Source organism: Dryas octopetala, chromosome 5, assembly GCF_963921425.1.
Source record: "Dryas octopetala chromosome 5, drDryOcto1.1, whole genome shotgun sequence".
Lineage (NCBI taxonomy): Eukaryota > Viridiplantae > Streptophyta > Magnoliopsida > Rosales > Rosaceae > Dryas > Dryas octopetala.
Window position 1 is genome coordinate 21365359 of NC_141370.1, and position 8737 is coordinate 21374095.

An 8737-nucleotide genomic window follows, 5' to 3' on the forward strand; every position below is an offset into this window, starting at 1 on the left:
CAAAGATTATACTGTGAGGCCTTGAATTTGCTGCTATCCTTTGTTTACATAAAGAGAATTATGTTATGTTAATGGTCTTGTTGGCCTAGCGTTGGAGCTGGTTTTTACTTTTTAGTTGTGTTATTTTTCAGAACCCTCTATTAACCCGCTCCATATTGTATTCTCATTTAATCAACAATTAAATAGATTTAGATTAATCTAATTTTTTACAAGCACGATCTTTTAATAGAGACTAAATAAGTAAACAATTTTGATGGAAATACAATGTGGAACACGCCCCATGAGAAATCCTACAAATAAGTTTAAATGTGAAATCTCACACCTGAATGGACCTATATATATCACTAGTAGGGGTGTGTTTCGAACGAATCAGATTAGAAATAGAGTGTTCCAATTCCAATCCAAAAATTTTCGAAATGAAATTTTGATTCCAATTTGCATTCTAAAAAATCGGAATTTCAACCTCTCATTCCAATTCGGAATTTTTGGATTTTTTCGAAATATCACATTTTCCGAACTTTCGGATAAAAATTTGAAATTTTCAGATAAAAAATCAGAATCTTCATGTTTCCTTTTGTTATTAGTAAAAACAAACAAAAAAAAAATTAGTAATTACACGTACAAAAAATGTGGGTGTTTTTGTTAGCATTTATGTTATTATGATACACATATATTTATAATGTACATATGTTTATATTAATAGTATTAGTTATTTTTTTAATATATATGTATGTGTATGTTTGAAACAAATAACAAATTAATGAAACATATAGTAAAAAACTAAATAAATGATATAATATTAATATAAATATAGAATAAATTGACATAATTTTGGAAATATCAAATCGGAATGCCGTTGGAAAATTTCAGAATTTTTTGAATCGAAATTTTACAGATACATTCCAATTCCAATCCAATTTTTTTTCAGAATTTTCAGAATTCGATATTTTTCGGATTTCAGATTTGATTGGAATGTTTCAAAATTTGAAATTTTCGGATTGAAATGGGTCGAATTTGGATTTTCCAATCCAAATCACACCCCTAATATTCACCAGTATCAGACATGGTTTGTCGTTATATATATTACCAATAAGTCCAACAATATATAGAAGAAGACGGTGGCTATATATTGTCTACTTCCCAAAATGCGACTGTGGTCTGAGGGTAGTTTTGAGAGTTAGATAAATAAAAATAAATATTAGAAGAAGAGTGCGCGCGGGAGTACATATTTTCTGTTTTCCATAATTTAATTTAACTAACAAGATAAGTGTTAAGTGATAGATTAGGATTTATGTTTTTTTTTTTTTTTTCTGAAATATATGATGATCCTCCTCCCAAAATCGTGTAAGTTGTTATTTGAAGATCTTGTCGGGATGGCTCAATCTCATACGATTGTAATCTTAATTTAAAAATGAAAAGTTTTTGTTAGAGAAACTTTATCCAATATGGATTCCTCCCACAGCTTTAGGAGTTCGGTTACTAGTCCTTGTGGTTAAATTATGTTATTGTTAGTATTCCTCCCAAAAGCAACATACGTAGTAGTGATTAAACTAAGAATTAAGAAGAGTAATAATCATCATACATCCATGATGAATGTGAGGATTGCCATTTGTACTGTGTTTCTTTTGTTGTGCTCATCAACATTATTCGGGTTTGTTCGGTTCCATAATGTTATCAATGAAATATCACAAGGACATGGAAAACCAAAATTAGCAGCTTCTCAATTTTGTGTTTGTTCTGAATTTCCATGGTGGTCACAGGAGGTTGAGTCGGCAACACCAGCAGCTTCGGCAACACCAAGTACCCCAAAAGAGCAGGGGAGGCCTAGTCAACCACTCTCTAAAGAAGACCTTCGAAAATGTTGGACATACATGCGCGCGTGTTTGTTTACTATGAAAGGTTATCGCGCATTTAACAGCTTTGATTATAGCAATGTTGACCTAGAATGCTGCCCTTTCTTTAACAATTGTTTTGGCAAAATGTATGGTCATTATGAATATGACGCTCAGGCCAAACTCCCTGGGCTCAAACAACGTTGCCCTTTGTCAGATCGCCCCTTTACAGAGTTTTCCCGAACCTGTCTTTTAAAGCGTGATTAATCAATTACTTAATTACTTCATTTATCATTTGTTTAGTCTTAATACCTTAAGATCGATCAGTTATATATTAATCCATCTCTAGCTTTCCTTTTATGTTTTTAGGGTTTTGTTTCGATTTTAAGTGCGTGTTGCAAATATATATTGGATGTTTGCTAGCTTAATCATATCAGATTGCAAATAATATATACATCCGGTTTTTTATTTTTTATACATTTTAAATATGTTGATTTTGCTACTAATTTCTTAATTCCCCAATGAACGTACAGATGCAAAAGAGCAATCTTCTTATGCAAAAAAGTCCAAATTAAAGTAATCATTAAGAGAAGGAATATCGATCCGATTAATTAAGAGTGTTGCTATTTACACCCCCTTTATTTTTTTTTTGCACACTCTTCTCTTTTATTTTAGTAAATTACAATTTTAACCTAATCTAAAATGGCCATAAAGAACAAGCACACAAACCCAGCCACCCCAAGTCCCGATCGCCGGCTCCCCGCCGCTGTTGTCGCCGGCGGTCCATCCCTCTAGCCTCCCTTTCTCTTTCTCCCTCCGTCTGACTCTTTCCCTCTCTCTCCTCTCTCCCTTTCTCTCTCTTATGTCCCTCTCTGTCCTCACCCCAACCTCACAGAAATGAGCATGGCTTCACAGATCTAAGACATCAAAACAATTTCAATCCCTTCAACCCCCACAGAAATACTTTGAGATAATTTAAAAATATAAAGCCTCAAAACCTCAAAACAGAAGAATTCCCAAAAGTAAAATTGTTGAGATTGCACAAGAAAAGCAAGAATTGGCCAAGTCCATGAAGCAGAAAATTTGCAGAGCAGCACCTCTAATCTATAATAAAAATGTGAAATTTCTTATCACCCAGAACACAAAAAAAAAAATGAATTGCTTATTGCATTTCCGAAATGGTGGGTTGTAAAAAATTGAAACATGTTATTAGATCCTCTGCATCAAACAAGAAAAAAGAATGAAAAGGGGCGGAACACCAAGAAGAGGGGGACAGGGGAGAGAAGGGAGAAAAATGGAGAGAGGAGTGAGAGAGAGAGAGAGGCAAAGATACAGAGGAGAGAGAATGAGAAAGGGAGGCCAGCAGCCAACCCGCCGGCGGTGGAAGGACTGAGTGGTCGGAGCAGCTTGGTTTCCCCTCCACGTCCATGTGATCGGAGTCGGGACTGGGTGGCTGGGTTGTGATTTGTGATTTTTTATAATGAGGGTATTTTAATAAAACTAAGGGTGTGTAATAAGAAATTTAATAAATTAAAAAAAGTTTGAGTGTGAAACGAGAAAAGTGTGTAAAAAAAAAAAAATGTGTGCCTCTTAATTAATATATATATATATATATGTTCATGCAAACACTGAGGCTCTCTGTATACACATTTAATTTGCTACGCTGTTGTCTTCTCTGTTTAAATGTTTTTCAATCTCAAAATTATCGAAATTAATTACTAACTGACATTTAGAACTTCCATGAACGAAGTTGAGATCTCATGCTGATTATCATGAATATATACATGGCGCTCACTTTAAAGGAGTACAGTACTCGTATACTTATGTGATGAGTATCACGGGCATATATGATTGTGGTTCTTAGTTTGATATATGTTATTGGGCTAATTTTTTACAACTTAAGCTTTTGCGGTATAATGTTTGTACAGTTTTTTTTTCGTTTAGAATTTTAAAAATAAATTTATTTTTGGGGCATGCAAAAAGCAAATGATAAATCTATTTTTTGTTACATGATACATCTTGAAGATATATATCTTCCAAGTAAATAGTAATTAATTAATAAAGAGTTCACCCATTAAAAATAGTAAGGGCATGCAAAAGTAAAAGCTGAGGAAATACCAATTACTTGACCTTCCCTTTACCTACACATATAATGTCAATATGTCAGCCCGAATTAAGATGTAATCTTAGTATAAATATATTTAAATAAAATGATTCACGGTCCAATTAATGCATAGAGATTACGATTACCTATATATGTAAATGACATTTTCACAATGTGACCGTATACATTCCCCAATTTTGACCGTTTCGATCAGTATGATGGCTAATTTTCATCATTTTTATGTTGGGTCCATTTTTTGATCATAGTAATGTTTTAACTGAATCATTTTTTTATTGGTATTAATAGATAATTTATATTAACTCCAAACCTGCGGTCTTTTTTTTTTTTTTTTTTTTTTTCAAATTGTTAAATTATTTATCATTTTCTGAATTGGAGATAATCTGGTCAAGAGGTCAATACTTATAATGGATTGAGGTCAATACTTATGCGAATTTAGATAATAATCTTAAAACAGAATTTAAAAATTGAAAAGGCTAAAGATCGAGATGGATGTATGCAAATCTTTATGGGTACCCTATATAAGACCCATTAAGAAGTTGAAACTAACATTGCATTATCAATTTATCATCATCATTGTGTGAGAGAGAAATTAAGGATATTCCATCACCAAAAATGAGGCTTTCCATTTTCATTTTATGGCTTTGTATGTGTTGTTCAATACTAGCTGCTGCCGAGGCTTCTACATTTTCATTAAGTTCAGTCTGGCGATATCGATTTAATGATCAGTCACCGCCGCCACCATCACCACCACCACCTCCTCCTACCACTCAAGTACTCAACGTTCTACCGCGGTGGTGTTGGCGGGTGGAGAATCCATGTGCAAGGGATCCTGATTCCCGTGAATATATGAAATGTTGTGTTCCTATTGGTTTGTGTAAGGACGCGGTTTTGGCATGTCAAGAACCTGCTGATAGCGATGTTTATAAACAATGTTGTCATGATCAAAAAGCAACTCCACCTGCTTCTCAGCCTGCAGTAGTACTGCAACTCGATATCGAAAGCCCACCTGCAACAGCACCATCTGATCATGATGCTTCAGCATATCAAAGTAGCCCATCTTCTTCAGCCCCAGCGCCAACCCCAACAAGTACTCCACCACAATGCCAGCAGCAGAAGCCAGCTCCATCGTTCACTCTCGGTCCCAGAACCTGTTGGGAAGAACGCATTTCAAACATCACATGCACGCCTGTGGTGGGATTCATAAAAACACTTGGAGTTATTGATGTGAAACATATTGGGAGATCAAAACGCTGCTGCAACGTTACTACAGTCATCACTGCGGATTGTGCTGTCCCAATACCCAACAAGAGTCACATGACCACAAACAAGTGCACGGTCTATGAGATACCAAGCCCGCCGCCACCACCTGGTACCTTTGGCAGCGGCAGCCACCTGCCGCCGCCTTCTCAAAGCCCATCCCTTGCACCTGCACTGTCGCCTATCACCGATTGCTCTCAACATTACGCATATGAAAAAAAATGTGATAGTAAAGGACGTTGCTGCGTGCGCACTGAGGATTATGGTGTTGACTGTTCTACTGGAGTCCCTAGGCCCTATTCACATAAACATGATGAATGCTACACTATTGGAACAAAATGATCGAATCGATATAATTAAATGATCCTTCTCAGTTGCTTTAATCAATTTGTTCTTAATTGGCCGGGTTTAGTACAGCTAGCCGGTGACTCACTCTGTCTCCTTTCTTTAATTGGAATTAATAAGATTCATTATGTACGTAGTATGTTAATTCCTTAATTTTCTACTCATTCTGCTCACACTACGTACTTTGATTAATTGGTGACCATATATCGATATATGTATTTATATATTCTACTTCTTCTAATAAACATTTTTCATCCATGTCATTCGATCATTTACAATTGAAAACCCTGATCCACTCATGGGTATGTGATTGGGAATATAATTCAATTTTTAATTATTCACTGGTGCTTAATTAAAGATATCCTTAATTACAATGTTTCTGATAGTGATAATAATAATCGCACAAAAGATTAAAATATAATATGTGCTTTACACCGCATATAATTACAAAGAATTCAATAAACTCGATCCAACTATATGCTTACATGCAAATATTTTAATCTTATTTCTCCAAAAAGAATGAATTTACTTTTATATTTAATTTTAATCGATCTGTACCTATATATATACATCTACCAAACTTCACGACATACAGTACTAGACGCATATATAGCCCCAGCAACATTTATTAATTAACTAGCATATCCCCAGCACCACCAAATTAAAGCATAAAATGTCCATATATTATATTTCAATTGATATCCTTAATTAGATGAGGCTGTTTTTGTTTTTGGTCTGCTATATGTACGGCTTGCAAGTTTGATCGATCAGAGAATTGTAGGTGCATGGAAATAGATTCTAGTGTTGCTACGAACTTCGTTTGGAATGTTGTGGATAAACTCCAGCCTCTCTTCTATCTCTAGCTACAGTTTGATTTGGATCGACTTGTCTAGATTTATTTATTTTTAAAATGGAATTGAGATTAATTGCAAGCTCACCAATAAACAAATCACCTAGTTTAATTAGTTTTTTTTTTTTTTTTGGTAAACATAGTTTAGTTAGTTTAACTTGTGTAATCACGAAAACTTCATATTTAGAAATTTCTTTATAAGTTTAACTTGTGCATGTATAATATGTTATATATATATATATATATATATATTCCGACTAGAATGATACTATCGAAGTATCGATTATATTGTTGTTTTAATATTGGATATTCAAAAAATTGAAATGGGAATTGGGAAATCAAAATCTGCCATGAAGATATATATATATATATAGAGAGAGAGAGAGAGATTGAGAGATTAAGGGGAAAATGGCATGAAAGCTTACTTATATCCTAATCTACAATTGCGCGCTTTTCAAATTTATCATATGTATAATAATCGGCTTGATTAGTTTTTATTTATAGTTGTGTATATATTATTATATCTTTAGTTCGCACAAAATTAAAATGGTAAATCAACATGTGTTTTCAAGATAGAGATTGTTTTAAAATAATGTATTTACATGTTATCTAAATTTAAATGATCGCGCGATTAACGATAAATGCAATTTGAAAATTTGAAAGGCCAAAGAGATTGATATGATAACACTATCTTTATGGGTATCCTGGCCTCGATCACTACATATATAACAACCATTAAAGACCAGAAAACGAAGATCGACCCCATCATTTGTTTTGTGAAAGAAAAGTGAGAGAGAAAAAGGTGATAATTAAACTAAGCCAAGATAAAAAAATGAGGGTTTTCGTTTTCATTTTATTACTTTGTATGTGTTGTTCATTAGTAGGTGCTGAACCTCCAAGGTGGTGTAGAGGAACTCCATGTGCATTGATCCATCCTAGCTTCTATGTTTATCGCAAATGTTGTTCTCAACCTAAATCGTGGTGTCCTTCTAATGCATGTTCATTGCCTTGTTGGTCCCCTACTTATCTCCGATGCTGTGTTTCATCATCAGTAACTACTCCACCTCCTCCTGCAGTAGCTCCTGCTTTTGAAGCCCATATTCAAAGCCCAGCAGCACTAGCACCATCTCCTGATGCAGATGATTTCAAAGCACCATGGTGGTGCAAGTACATGCCGCGCTTGCCATGCAATACATTGCGTCTTGAGCATGGCCTTATTTCTGCCAAATGTTGTGGTACAATCGACCAAACCACACCAGCCCCAAGCCCACAACTTCCAGCTCCTGTGCTTCATGAAACCCCTTGCCCCAAAAACTCATCATCAGATCCATCTGCAATTTTCACTCCTGATCCTACAATGTGTTTTGAACAACGCATCACATCTACTAAATGTGAGGTTCACAATCAAAAATCAGAAAATGCATTCCAAAGGAGCATTCGTTGCTGCACTCATACTACATACATTGGCAAGGAGTGTTCTTCCCCCAACAACATGACTCGCACAACCAAAACACAATGCACTGTCGATGGTGTACCAGTCCCACCTGTGGAGGCCCAGCCCAGCCCATCTCCTGTGGAGGCCCAATACAGCCCATCTCCTGTGGAGGCCCAGCCCAATAGCCCACCTCCTGTGGAGGCCCAGCCCAGCCCAGCTCCTCCTCCTAGTGGTACTCCTCCAAACTCACCTCCACCAGGACCACCACCAACTAGCAGTGAAGGTCATAGTGATTGCTATCCTCCGGTTATCGAAAATCAAGCAGCTGCAATTCGTGGAATGTGTTGCATTACACGAGTGGTTAATGGCGCGGACTGTTCTGGCCCAGTCCGTAAACCCTATCGAACGGTCCATACAGATTGTCATCCAGCAAACAATAGTTTCTGCTTTTCGGGATAATATATATATATATATATATAAACGTCAGTGGGAGACTGATCGACTTTGTCTCCTTATTTAATTGGAATAAGATTGATCGATGTACCTTCATTACTCTTCTAATAAATACTTTTATTTATAATATGTTTATATCTCCTTAATTTCGAACATTTTCTAATATATGCCTAGCAATAATGTGTCCCATGTTGCCATACATATATGTACGTGGTCCATCTTAGTCAGATGACCCTGCATGGCTGCATCTGCATAGCAATATTTAATTTTGTACGTGGTCTATCTTAGTCAGATGACCCTGCATTTGCGCGCATATATATATATATATATATTTAATAACATATATCTAATATACTATAATACTGGGTTAACTAATGTCATCAGATTAGACAAGCAGTACTCTAAATCATTAATATACTGTTCATCAAAACAATAAATTT